We start from the raw sequence: 15220 nt of genomic DNA, 5'->3' as shown, positions 1-15220 counted from the left end.
CGGTACTTAGGAGGACTTTCATGGGTAGGCTTGGGACTGGGTATAAAAAGAAAGGGATTTTGAGGCTCAAAAACCCAAATTCCCCTTGTGTGGCATTTCCTTTTCAATTGTTTTCTTTTTCCTTAAATTTTCTTCCCCATTTTGGATTTCTTTTTCTTTTGAATTTTTTCATTTCTTATTATGTGGGGAAATAGATTTTTTTTATTGATGTGGTCGGGCCTGAAGTAACTTCTCAGGTTGCCTACGTACCCCAGAATTTTGGGATCAGACCAAAACGTAGTTCGAAACTTCCCTCCCCTAGGTTAGGTGATCGGGCTAAGAAATACAAGGCATAATTTTTCTTTTTGAAAAAGATTGCAAAGGGGTTGAGAAAGGATATATTGAACTGGGTAACAGGAGAATTGATTCGGTCAAAGATGGCCTCCTTAAATGTAGTACCGTTTGATTTGGTCAATGTTGGTTGGTTCTGGTAGTTCACCTCCATCATGATCTTGAAGTCTGACGACTTTTCCAGACAGTATTTCCTTAATGAATGAATTTTTCCAATTTAGACTTTCTCCTATAATCGAGGAGGAGTGTTCAATTTTCTTTGAAGTCTGATAGTTAAATCTTTGACTTGTAAATGATGAGCTTTGAACTTTTTGTCAAATGCACGGGTGACTCTTCTTAGATAAGCTTGCACGTGGTACAGGGCTTTAACTCGTTTTCTTCGATCAAGTTTAATTCTTCATACTGCTGACGAACCCAATCTGTTTCTAACAAATGATTTTCCAACAAGACCTTGAGAGACGGAATTCACATTTCAACTGGTAAGATTATTTCCATATCATACACTAGAAAGTAGGGAATAGCTCCAGTGGAAGACTGTATTGAAGTATGATGTGCCCCTAGTGTGAATGATAACTTCTCTAACTAATCCTGGTGTGATTGACGCATTGTCTTGATGATTGTTTTGAGATTTTTTACTAGCTGCTTCAACCTTTTCATTAATCTGAGGACGGTAGAGAGATAATGTGTGATGCCGGATCTTCAACTTTGATCACAGAGTAATGATTTATGCTTCGAAGCACGACCCATTATCAGAAATCAATTCAAAAGGTATCCCCATATCGATTGATAATATGTGATTTGCAACTCAAGATGTAGTGAGGATAGCACTGGTACATTTTATAACATCTTCTTTGATTCCATTGATATAGACGAGTATCTAGTCCATGTTGAACAACACTCAAGCTTGTACCTAACATACCCTCATATGATCACACGAACAAGTTTTTTGAAATTTCTGAAAAAATTCATTATCCCCTTGTGTTCCTCTAGAGATAAGATGGTTTCTATTTGAATCTCTTTAGGAATTTATTTCTGTTCCGAGGTCAATGACCTTTGCTTTCTTGAGCCCGACTCTTATCTTCTTGTCTTTGAATCTAGATTATTAGTTAATTCGTTAATGCGCTTGAGATATTCAAAAATTTCTTTTGTACGATCAATTCAGAAGGGGCGACAGACACCTCTATAAACTCGACGAACTAACTTGACTCAATAAGAAAGAGTAGGCTCAATCTAAGGAAGACATGACCTTGCTAGAAAAAAGGACTCGAGCTAACCCAAATGACCCATGAAAACTCAAGACTACCCAAAACGGGCTTGATTAGAACTGAGGACTGAGATATTGCTTATAACCGGTAGGATTGAAGCACTATGATCTTCAAAGAACAACTCGACGATGTTGAGAAATTTTGAGGTCATTTCTGACTGTTGATTTGATATTGACTTTTACTCTAACTGACCGGATTTACAGCCCTAGCTAGACGATAGACGATTGAGCTTAGATACAATGATAACCCTTAAACCTCTTTGAAGGTGAATTTAACCAATTTCAGTGTCCCCCCTTGATAACATTTTAAATGAACCCTGAGATTTTATTGAATTTTGTGCACCAATCCATTAAAAAATTCATCCATTCAATGATTATTCAGAAGAAAAATAATTATGTTGCACTCTTGAAAAATATTGGAAAATAATGTTTTTATTTCACAAATCTGATTTTTTTTTTGCAACATTTTTTGGTAGTTTTCCAAGGTCCATAAAAACTTTTCATGCAAAAATAGATCTTTTGCAAATTATTTTTCCTTCTTTTTCTTTTCTTTTGGAAAATATTTTCTTCTGGAAAATATTTTTTCTCTGAAAAATAGTTTTTTATTTGGAAAGTATCTTCTCTTGGAAAATATTTTTTGGAAAACGTTTTTTCTTAGAAAACATTTTTTTTAGAGAATAATATTTTTTTGGAAAACACTTATTTTGGAAAATATTTTTTCTGGAAAATACTTTCCCTTTGTAAACTATTTTTCTTCTTTGAAAATTTGATTTCTATTTCAATTTAAATGGCCCGGTCCATCAGGATTGTTGAATCGAGTTGGGCTGGGTCATTTGCAAGAGATGGATTTTTTATTGGGTCGGTGCACCCATTTTGATTTTCAAAAATAACATTTTTTATCCTTGAGGACAATCATACACTCTGATCTCATCATTCACATACATCCATTTCATCATTCACATGCATTCTGATCTCATCATTCACATACATTCATATCAATCACAAAGTCTCATAAGATTCCAATAAATGAACAACCCGGGAACACCCACGATAAGTTCGAGTCGTGACCTACTGGGAAGGTTTCTAGACTCTAAGCTTACTACGTGCAATGCATTTTTATCTGGTCACCCTTGCCCAAGCACACCTATATACCTTTCGATACGTGGTGACTTGGTTTGATATACCGTATAGGTGATAATCTAAAATCTCAATTCACTTCTCTGAAGCCAAAAACAGTCAGTTTGATCTCCAGTTGAGAGGTGGCGCACAATGCTGAGCAAGGACCCACTTAAATACCTCTCGTCTAGAATAGACGTAGTCTATCCCCCTCGTACAGTAGGGTACAGCGGGGCAAGATCTTGCTTAGGCACCGGTTTTGACGAAGAAGTGCAATTGATATACTTGGATTATCTTTTATACCTACGGGTACGAGTCAAGAGTTGTAGCTTTCATAAATGGTTTGGCATCCCACGAGAGGACCGACCACGTACTAGTACTATATTGGCAATCGGGACATGTGACTGTGTGGCTCACAATAGGTCAAAGGCTCAGGTCGCTCCAGCCTAGGTGCATCAATATACCTCTCAGAATCACCTGATCAGACGGTATTGATGCCCCCAGTTTGATATACCCTAAGGTACGTGACTGGAGTTGTGGTTTTCATGAATGACGTCGCATCTCCGAAGAGACCGGGCCACGCACTAGTGCCATGTTGCCTAAATGGGACGTGTAAGTGGGTAAAACAGTAAACGTGCTTGTGGTGTGTGCAAAACAGGGTGGGGTGTGCCCGGGGCCTTTTTTAGATAAATGGGCCTATGGGCTAAATCAGATCACCGAAACATGGATATTATAAAATATATAATCATACAACATAAATATCCAAAGCATCAAGATCATGATTAAGGCATGCACATCATGGAGATACATCAATCATATCATGGCATATTAGATAACCAATCAATCAGAGTAGTGCAACATAGAACGGAAGTGATCACACAAATAATCAATCATTGAGATAGGCACAAGAAATTCTATTTTTTTTTTAAGGACATGCATGACAAATCTTTGGAAAACATTGGCTAACTTGAATAACTCATAAGGTTTCAAATTTTACTAAAGGTCATTAAACCAACGTGGTCATCTTCTTTGATAATCCAATACCATATCCTTTTTGATTTGATGGAGAAAAAAAATTTGAATTTGAGAAATTTTTATTTTTATTTTTATAGTTTAGATCCAAGGCTTTGAAAATGCATGGCGAAAGAATCCCAAATTAACCATCAACCTTAAAAATAAAAATAAAATAAAAACTTATCGAAAAACTTCTTTTTTTTTAATAATTTTGTTTGCCGCAAGTATGTGGCATTAGATCATGCACTTAGATGCCCCGTGGTGAAGTCTAAGACATTTAGCAAGATTTGAGATCTTACTAAATTTGTGAGGAAAATAATTCCCAAATTTTATTTTCTGGCGGCACACACCAATCACGTTGCTCTCCTTTTATATTTTTTTTATTATATGGTTGCCAACACACACAACACCTGTGCACCATACTCACAACAAATTTTTTTTTTGATATGTGTTGTTGCCAGCACACATACTACTCATGCACCATATATACAACAAAAAATAATCCTTTCTTTTTTTATATGTGTGGCTAACAGCAACATTGATTCAACTCCAGTCACCTTTTTCTCTTTGTTTATATGTGCTGCTAACAGCAACTTGTCGTGTGGGAACACGCAACATCATTCTCTATTACCTTGAAGGGTTGGGGATGACGAAAGGTCAGTCGTTCGTCAAGATCAAGGCCGTCACGCCTTCATCCCACCATTATGAACTCTCAATATTATTCATCACGCATCATGAAACTAAAAGTTATGAGGAACTACCCATGAACATTAGAATCCACAACTGAACACAGCCCATCTCTCTGTGTGCTTCATGTTCTTGGAAACACGAACCAACACAACCTAATCAAGTTGGCTAAACAGATCGGATAGCTGCAAATCCGTTCAATTCTACGTCTCCAACACACCAAGACATTAATACAAACTGGTTCCCACCATTAAAGCTTTGCTAGATGACAAAGATGACACAGGAGCGCTCATGGAACTTATTCCATTTTCATTCACCTCTATTGCCGATTACAAAATGACCCATGTTTGATCGAAACACAATGGAGTTCTTGGTGCAAATCCGAAACCCACAAATCAGATTTTCGCAAAGAAATCGGCGCGAATCAAAAGGGTTTTTTTTTTCGATTGATATCTTTCACTCAAAATAAAAAAAAAAACAATTGGATTTAGGGGTGGAAATCGATCGGCTGACTGGCTGATTTCGATCGGCCTCTGCTAGTAACACTGAAACAACGTTTTTAAGAAGATGCTGTGGGGTTTTTTAAAAAAAAAAAAAATCAAAATCGATTTTTTTACTTACACACCAGCCCAACGCTGCTATTGACAGAAACTTAAAAAGACTATTTTTTTTTTAAACTCGATTTTTTTTATTACATATTAGCCCAATGTTGCTGTAGACAGAACTATTAATTTTTTTTTTTAAACCACAAACAGAAAATGGGAGATATTCAGAGGATTGGCTTTTATTTCAACTCTCCCAGCCCATTATTATTGCTAATATAACCTAAAAAAATTAAAAAATTAAAAATAAAAATAAAATGTCAACGAATACATTGCTTACAAAAAAAAAACTTTATTTAAAAAAATTGAAAACAAAGAAGAAAAAAAACAAAACAAACCTACGTGATTCCTTAATCATCACTCCGTCCTCAATTAACCTTCTTGGTCATTCTAAATAACCCTCGATTGAGCCATAATAATAAAATAAAACGAACATGCAATGACAGAATATTCAGGATCCAAACACATGATCAAACATTGAACAATAGGATGATAAAAAAAACTAAAAAAATGAGTAAACAAATAAATAGATAAACTAACAGCTAAAAAAAACTAGATCGCTTTAGCAATGCTCCCATACTTGGGGTTTTTCAAGTTTGATCCTCAATTCGATCCCCAGTGGAGTCGCCACTGAAAGCGCCCTCGATCCGCGGGGTGTACGGATCCGCTTTTGACCCTTGAGGTTTGGGAGTCGCCACCTAGTTATTGTGGTCTAGGAACCAAACTGACTCTAAAATGGATAAAAACTAATCTACTACAGAAAATCCAAATCCGGGGATCATATTACGGGGTTGGAAGGTGTTAGGCACCAACCCCGCCCGGCCATTGCCGGTCTCTACTTATCCCAAATAAAGTTACATCGCTAATGACAAACCTAGATTAAAAAAATAATAAAAAAAACTTACCTTCGATCTGCAAAAGTGCTATTCCCTCAGATCTGGTGAGAATGGCTCCTTGTACCGTATTCCTTACTTCGTTTTATCTCCGGATCTGATTCCTGATCTCCGAGGTAAGGTATCTCCTTCTTGGATCTGGGTACTTCGAATTTGTTGTGGATTTTTAGGATGTTTTTGAGAGATTTTTGGGTGTTTTTTAGGCTAAAATCTGAGTAGGGGTGTTAGGAAAGGAGTTGGGGCTCCAAAATTAGGGTTTTGGGGAGGCTATGGAGGCTTCTTTACCTATTTTTCCTAGGATTTTTTCTTTGATACGAAAATAGGGTGTGGAGGCTCCTATTTATAAAGTTTTTAGAAGCATTTAGGGTTTGATTAGGGTTTCTTTTAGGGTTTCAATTAGGGTTTTGACTTAGTCTTTAGGGTTTTAAGGTTTTGACTTTAGTCTTATGAGATTGACTTGATTAGTTTTAGATTAGGGTTTGGATTTAGGGTTTTGACCTTAGTCTTATGAGATTGACTCGATTAGTACCTTGACTTCAATCTTGCTTGATTGACTTTAATTTTGACTTCAGTCTCACTTGATTGACTTTAATACCTTGACTTCAGTCTTGCTTGATTTACTTTTAATTTTTGGAGAACCCCCTTCTATTATATCTTTAATTCTTTGGACCCCCAAATGGAGGGGTCCTTAAAGAAATATCCCACGAACCCTCAACAATTTTGCCTGAGAGTCCAATTAATCGATTTTTTAGGTTCAACTTTTTAAATTAATTTCATTAATGTTTCACTTTAATTATTTAATGTTTTATTTATTAATTTCGAAATTTTTTAATTATGAAAATTGTGAAATTACCGTTTTACCCTCGGAGAGGATTTTTTACGTTTTAAGTCATTTTTCAATGTTCCAGGATGTTTTGGAATCAGTTTTTCGTAAGGAATTCAATGGGAATGTTGGTTTTTGTCATTTATTAAGTTTTTTGTATGAAATGATCGTGAACTTTATGAGGGGTATTTTCGTAATTTTGTCAAATTTTGTGAAAATTGGCGAAGTGGTTTACTTGGTTTCGATTTGTTGTTTTATGTGTTTGAACGGATTTTCCTAAGCGTAATGTAGGCTCTAAGGTTGTTTTGAGGTTAGGGGTATTTTGGCAATTTAATCATTTTTAGTGATTTTTATCGTGAAGCTTCTTTTTGGTTTGCAAGATGATGATTTCTATGTTTCTGGGGTCGTATTTTCCTAGCGTAGCGTGGTTTCTAAGTTTTGTCAGTTCGAGATACCTCATCCGGATTTCTGAAACATATCTGGTAACAAAATAAAGCATTGGAATAGACATCCATCATTGGGAACCTTTGCGATCGGGTTGACAACTTGATTAATCAGGCGGATGCAAAAATGGGTGTCTACATTACCTTGCTACTTCATTTCTAGCATTTCCACACATGGGAAGCCTCATTTAACCCAAATCAGCCTCTGGTGTGAAAGTGCAACAGTAAGTAAATGTTGAAGAAAAAAAGAAAGCGTAGACTAAACCATCTATTTTTATCGTTGTTGTTATTGGTGTTCTAGTGTTGTGTGCTTTATATATGAAGAGCTTTATTAGGTATACAAAAATACAATTGTGTGTGTTATATGTGCTTTAAAGAACTTTGGTTGTATAATATTTATGCCCTAGAAAGACTTCTTTGAACAAAATCTTGATGTGTGATCTCTTAGTAATGGGTAGAAAAGCAGAAGAAAGTGACCCTTATGGGGGAAAAACTCAGTATTAATCAAATTTTGGTGTCTAATGTGATTCAGATTTAATTGGTGATTCCCTAGATAATGGATCTCTAGAAAGGCATGTACCAATCCCAACTAGTAGGCCAGTATTGATACATAAGAATGTCTATTGTATTTGCACCTGCAATCTGACGTATGTGCACCACCTTAAACAACAACAACAAAGAACAAAAATTGCATCAATGTCCTTGAATTTTCATTAAAATCACCCACTTTCAAACAAAAAGCCTTAACATCTCTTTGGCGCATCTGAAAGTGCCCTCGATCCGCGGGGTGCGCGGATCCGCTTTTGACCCTTGAGGTTTGGGAGTCGCCACCTAGTTATTACGGTCTAGGAACCGATCAATGACTCTAAACGGATAAAAACTAATCTAAAAAAAAAAAACTGAATTCGGGGATCAAGTTACGGGGTTGGAAGGTGTAAGGCACCAACCCCGCCCGGCCACAGCCGGTCTCTACTAAATTCCCAAGTAAATTACATTGCTAAAACCTAGATAAGAAAATAAATAAAAATAAAAGGTTTACCTTTCCGATGGCAAGGACTTGGTTCCCTCAGATCTGACAAAAAGAGCTCCTTGTACCGTGCTCCCTTGCTTCGTTCTGCTTCCGGATTTGACTTCGGATCTCTGAGGCAAGGTATCTCCTTGTTTTTGAATCTGAACTCTTCAAGTTCGTTGCGGATTTGGGGATGTTTTTAGAAGGCTTTTGGGTGTTTTCTAGACTAAAATTGAAGGAGGGATGTTAGCTAAGGAGTTGGGACTCCAAAACTAGGGTTTATGGGGGGCTAGGGGAGCTTCTAGACCTACTTCTCTTAGGGTTTATAATTTGATACGAAAATAGGGTGTGAGCACCTCTATTTATAGATGTTTTTAGGGGTTGATTTGGATAGAGTTAGTATTTAATTAGAGATCTTTTAATTAGAGTTGTGTTTTAGTTAGACTTATTTTAGGTAGAATTGTGTTTTAATTAAAATTGTTTTAGGTAGAATTGTTTTTAAGTTAGAACTCTATTAGATAGAGTTATTATTTAATTAGAGTTCTATTATGACTTTTGGTCTTATTTGATTGACTTTTAATGTTTTGACTTTAGTCTTAATTGATTGACTTTTAATATCTTGACTTTAGTCTTGCTTAATTGACTTTAATTTTGACTTCAGTCTTACTTGATTGACTTTAATACCCCCTTCCATTATTTCTTTAATTCTTTGGACCCCCAAATGGAGGGGTCCTTAAAGAAATATCTCACGAACCCTCAACAATTTTGCCTGAGAGTCCGATTAATCGATTTTTTAGGTTCAAAATTTTAAATTAATTTCATTAATGTTTCACTTTAATTATTTAATGTTTTATTTATTAATTTCGAATTTTTTAATTATGAAAATTGTGAAATTACCGTTTTGCCCCCGGAGAGGACTTTTCACGTTTTAAGTCGGTTTTTAATGTTCTAGGATGTTTTAGAATCGATTTTTCGTAAGGAATTCAATGGAAATATTATTTTGTGTTATTTATGAAATTTTTTGTGTGAAATGGTCGTGAACTTTATGAGGGGCATTTTCGTAATTTTGTCAAATTCTGTGAAAATTGGCGAAATGATTTATTTGGTTTCGATTTGTTGTTTTATGTGTTTGAATGAGTTTTCCTAAGCGTAACGTAGGCTCTAGGGTTGTTTTGAGGTTAGGGGTATTTTGGTAATTTGATAGTTTTTAGTGATTTTTATCGTGAAGCTTCTTTTTGGTTTGCAAGATGATGATTTCTATGTTTATGGGGTCGTATTTACCTAGCGTAGCGTGGTTTTTAAGTTTTGTCAGTTCGAGATACCTCATCCGGATTTTTGAAACATATCTGGTAACAAAATAAAGCAATGGAATACACATCCATCATTGGGAATCATTGCAATCGGGTTGACGAGTTGATTAATCAGGCGGATGCAAAAATGGGGTGTCTACAGCATCTTGTACAGAAGACGAAATGAATAACTCACATTCATATTTCTTCATTCAATCCACCACTCGGATCATTCTAAGATTCAGATTTTTCTTCGGTAGATTATTTCAAGAGAGATGTTTTTCCATTTTTTGTAAACCATTTTTGATGGGGTTAGAAGTTTTGGAATGGGCTGATTTTTGGTGATGATGATCTCCTCACCGTAGAGATCATCCTCACCAAAAATCAGCCCATTCCAAAACCTCTAACCCATGTTTTGAAAAATGTTTTGCCAAAATGTTTGTTGCTGAACATTTCCCATACATATATCACATTAACTAACAATACATATCTTGTTACCATATCAGCATATTGTCAAACATACAAATTACCAAACATCATATTATTTTCATGAGGATAAGTCATCGTACAACTGTCAATAGCTGGGACATTGATTTGCATAACAAATATAATGATCTTATGAGTGTCATTTAGTTAAATAAAATGAAGCATTTTTTATTTTTATACTAAGCTTCACAGTATCCTAAGCTAGATGAATGCCTATACTAGTTTATGATTTATTTTTATTTTTATCTTTTTTGATAGCTATATACTATTTTACAAAATCTTGTATGCTAAGACTATGAAGTATGCTATTAACATATTCTTTAGGACATTTTTCTTTGAAAAAAATGGAAATTGTTACAAATTTAGAAGAATACCAAACCTAATAGAGTGAAACAACTTCCTGTGGCTAGTTTTAGACAACCAGATCAATACCTTGGTAAAATAACCATCCCACAATTACATGCATCTTTCACCTCCAGAAACAAATTCCATGTAAGTCATTCACTAGGATACTATTTCGGTACAAACAAAAGACAAGAAATTATGATGAAAAAACTCAATCACTTGATTGATTTGGGCACTTAGTTACTTACTTTGTGTATTTGCAATATCCGAGGTGCACTTAGTTTCCCTTGTGTGAGAATTTGGGCACTTGAACCTTCACATGGATGTAGAGAGAAGCTGCACCTGCAGGAAAAAACTATTTGACCTTAGCCAACTTCAGCAAACAAGGTAATTGAATTGAACCACCCCCTTAGCATCCAGTACGAAGTTGAAGCATAATTCTTCCCTTATTTTTCTGTTTTTTGTTTCCTTTGTTTTTTGTAATGAGAATTGAGAACATTATCTCGTAACAAAATGAAAAAGTAAAGTAGCTTCTATTTAAGATTATATAAAAGAATTACCTCTTCGCCAGGTGCATCAAGCGAATTACTCCTTTCTTTATCCTTTTCCCTCCTCCTTTATCTAGGCTTGGGACCGGTAATGTAAAATGTTTAATTTTACATTGGCGGAGTTAAAAAAAATTTACCTAATAAACAAAAAAAATATGAGTTAGTAACAAGTAAAAAAAACAATATAGTAAGAAACATAAAATATGCGATATGAGATACTAACAATAAAAAAATATGAACTACTAACAAGCAAAAAAATATAATAAAAGATAGGAAAAGTGTATGAAGTCTTACACTAACATATTAGTGTATACCTTACACATTCCAAAATAAAGAATATGATATGGGTGAAAAACGTAATTCTTACCTATGTTGAAATATTTCAAAAAACCTCAAAAATTACTGATATTACTTAGTACTCAAAACAAAGTAGTTTAGTAAAGACATTAAAAAAAAGAGTAACTCTTAAAAGTTACGGTAAATCAATCATTGTCCGGAGGCTGGGTAGAAGAGTCATGTGGAACTAAGTACGAGTTTTCAAACTGCAAAAAAAAAAAAATGTATATTATGAATTACATTGTATTACTTTATTATAAAACTTAAACAATAAGAATAAATACTTACTAATCGTTCCATTCCCATAAAAAAATATTTGAGCTCCTCATGCGCCACCCAATCAGCTTATCTTTGTCGTGCAACCTTGACCTTATCGGCTTCTCTTTGTTTCTCCACTTCAATTTGTTGATTTTCTAAAATTTTCACTTTATAAAGTGATAAGAAAGTATCATTCCCACGGAGACTAAATACCAATCTATTGCTAATTACCAATTTATCTCAATCTAATTTTATCCAAACAAAAGTAAAAATAGTATTTAAAACTAAACAAGAAAATAACGCAGATAATAAATTTGAAGTTTAAAATCAATGAGTAATGAAATCTAGGTTTATAATTTCTCTCAAACAATCCACTTGATTAAATTCTCCTTTCCTCTATGATAAATTAATCCACTATGATTCTCATCTAAAAATACTAAATTCTCTACAAGCTTCTTCCAATGGTCATGTAAAAATACCCTTCTAGATTAACTCCTTATATGCTTATGAGAATTAAATCAAGAAGAATTCATTAAGAATAAGTTCTCATAAGGAATGCACATGCAACCTGAGTATATTCCTATCTCAAATTAGCATATGTTAATCTATCTAGGTCATGAACACAAAATAACTCTGTCGATATTATTAAGGTTCACCAAATCAATTCAATCAATGGTTAGTTAATCAAATCACATTAAACATTGGATAGAATAAACAATCACATGTGGGATCATAGAAGAAAGAAAGAAAACTAATCAAATATCATGAATAGGTTCCATTATAATCCTAGAATAGAAATTTGTTCATCATTGAAAGGAAAACAAAATCACAAAAGTATTCAGCTATTCTTAGATATTACAAATATCTAGAGAAGAGATAAAGTTCAGAAAGATAAAACTCAAAAGTCGAATCTCCAACTCTCGTCCTCCTTTTCTATCTTATGCCTCCAAGAAAAATCCCAAAACTTCTGTGTCGAATAAGGCTTAATCGTTCCTATTTATAGGCATGGAGTCATTAGGGTTTAAGAGTCCCAAAATTTGTCTCTAATTCGGTCCCCAAAAATTAATGTGTAAATCTAAAAATGTAAGTAGGCCATGGCTTCAAAACATGTCATGCTGCAGCTTGTATTTTCATATTTTTGTTGTGCAATTCTTGAATTCCCGCCGCGACCTCGTTTTCTATCAAGCTGCGGCTTGAAGACTTTTTAGCTTGTATGCTTAACTTTCTTCTTCCGAGAGTGAACCAATTTGGAGTCAGAATTACTCTTAAAAATTGTCAAATATCGTAATGTTCCATATTGTTCCTAAACTGTAAAATAAGCATAAAAATCAAATAAAAACATAGAATCACATAAAAAGTGTAAAATAAACTAAACTTAACTAAAAACAATTAAAAGACTCTAAAATTAATAAAATATTATATTTAAAAGTGGTTAATTTATAGGTATAAAATCTACTCATCAAATACCCCCAAACTTAACATTTTGCTAGTCCTCGAGCAAAACAAAAATAAAGAAAAACCTAACTACGGGAAAGAAACTTGATTCTCCACACTTACCTCAAAGATTACGCAAATTTCATAATTCTAAAAAAACTTTAAAAATTGAAACAATCTAGATTTTCAACCCAAATGTCATTCAACCTCATCTTGAACCCCCCACATATGTGCAAACAACCCATTATCACTTAATTATTTTTCAATCCAAAACAGTTTATGCAATCAAGAATGAACACAAGTGATCTCCAGGTATTGAAATTGATGAACTCCATAGGCTTACTTTTCATGCTATTCTCCACTAATGTAGGTCGTTACTCAATCAAGAATCAATAGGAGTTTTATTCGGCTTGTAATGTGTGACTGGGATAACGGTAGGATAAAAGAAAATTTTGTGGTTAGATCACCCTTAAACACATCAATCTCTTAGGATTCTCATAGAGCGCAAGCTTATATTTCAATAACAAGTCACTTCGTATTCTCAATCTTGTTTCACTTCATTTCCTTGACAACCTTTTACTCATCAATTTTTTATTTTTTTTATAGCTCACTGCACCCCCAAACTTATCTGATTCAATGCATTCTTTAACAAGAAGGGACGTAGTAATAAGAATTTTTTTTCTTTTTCTTTTCTTTCAACATAAGTACTTTCCGAACCTTCAATTGAATATTCTCGAAACTTTGCCTTCCACATTCATAAAACAATTTGCCTTGTTTTCATAGCTCAAAATTATCTAGTAACAATCAATATGCCTAAGAGGTGATGAGTCCAATTTTGGAAAAATTAGACAAAAAGGCTTGGTTAAAATTGTGGGTGCCAAACAAAATGAGAAACACGGCTCAATGGGGAAGACTAGTGATAAAATCAACATAGGTAAGCTTAAAAGACTCAATCGATCCAAAAATGACCTAAATCATATCCCTAATAAGTGCAACCTAGGATTTCACCTCGAGTAACAATCAAATAAGTTATAGAGTTCATTGAGATCATGGATCACACTCAAAAGCATAAACATTTCTCAAATGTATCAAACAACGAAGTGCATCATGATTATAAGCTCAATGCAAAAGAATTCAAAACAAGACTGAATTTCATCAAAGTTAAGCACATAGATATGTTCAACTTCCATCATTTTCTAAGAACCATGTCTATACTCAATAAAAATCATTATCATTGGATGTAGATTATTAAGCAAAAATCATCACAAAACACAATTTTTTTTTAAAATACTAACTTAAACACACCAAAACCTAAACTTAAACACATTAAAGCAAACAATCAAATCAAAAAAAATTTCAGAAAAATACTACTCCAACCCCAAAACTTAGTTATTGCATTGTCCCCAATGTAATCAATTAGAATCAAAGGTAGGTGAAAGAACTTCCCTGAAATATTTATTGGCGGTCAGGAGTCATCAGCATCATCTGCGCCATATTCATTGCTATTGTCATGCAATTCTGGCGGTGGAATGAAATTAGGCGGTCCAGGATGTGGAGGCATTGTTGGGAATCGGTCTACATCCATGCTGTTGTTGATGGTGAGTGCTCGCATCATGTAATCCAAGTTGTTGTGGCAATCATGCTAATGATAAGCTTGCTGCGCCAGCCACGTTATTTGCCGTTGAACGTGTTCGACATGCCATTGGAGATATTCATGAAATGTATGCCATTGTTCTGCCTGTTGTTTTTCCAACCCACATTATATACCTCAAAAAGCCCCCAAAATTTACAACAAATTAACATACCCAACCTCTCTCATTGTCATTGAAATTTTCATAAATACTTGGCATGCACAAAAAGATAATGATCTTCTAAAATTTTTGTAATACCAACCACTGTCACAAAAGACCGTACATATTGCAACACATAGTACTACACCAATCAAACAATCTGCACACCCATTCCAACATCAATTACTCCACCAATCACTCAATATCAATCACCAATTAAATCCATCAAACACTCCCAAACAACCACAAGTGTAATCAAAACTCAAAATTTTCAATCCTAATAATCAAATATTTATTCACAATATGCAACATAGGTTAATTGAATGTAAGACTTACAGACAAAACCTGATAGTCCTTCACTTGATTTGGTCAAATCGACAAAGAAAGTACTTGAAATATCTATTGAAATTTGGTGAAATCGTGCTCATGGATTTAATTTCTCTTTAACCACCCTTGAATATTGAAAGGGAGAAATAAGAATAATGTTGGAGAAGAGGTAGAGAGATGAAAAGTTTTCTATCGTTGAGGCACGAAGAGATGGTTGGTTGTGAAA

At 34.4% G+C, this 15220-nt stretch overlaps 1 long non-coding RNA gene across 10 annotated transcripts in view; it reads right to left on the bottom strand.

Moving 5' to 3' along the window:
* Positions 1-15220, bottom strand: part of LOC147382760 (uncharacterized) — a 61492-nt gene that overhangs the window by 38403 nt on the left and 7869 nt on the right. For 2 of the 10 annotated variants that reach the window (XR_015173285.1, XR_015173276.1), the window contains 3 exons: positions 11474-14615; positions 10862-10986; positions 10364-10643 (listed from right to left, as the gene is read on the bottom strand). This is a non-coding gene — a long non-coding RNA (uncharacterized LOC147382760). Of the gene's footprint in view, positions 1-2331; positions 8004-8211; positions 9528-10363; positions 10644-10861; positions 10987-11312; positions 11392-11473; positions 14616-15220 lie in introns of those variants that run through there. The other 8 variants (XR_015173277.1, XR_015173279.1, XR_015173281.1 and 5 more) reach the window with 8 other exon arrangements.

The sequence above is a fragment of the Akebia trifoliata genome, chromosome 16 (genome assembly GCF_017979445.1).
Source record: "Akebia trifoliata isolate Shusen 1 chromosome 16, ASM1797944v1, whole genome shotgun sequence".
NCBI lineage: Eukaryota > Viridiplantae > Streptophyta > Magnoliopsida > Ranunculales > Lardizabalaceae > Akebia > Akebia trifoliata.
Note: the sequence above shows the minus strand (reverse complement) of the source record. Positions and strands in the feature narration are given on the sequence as shown.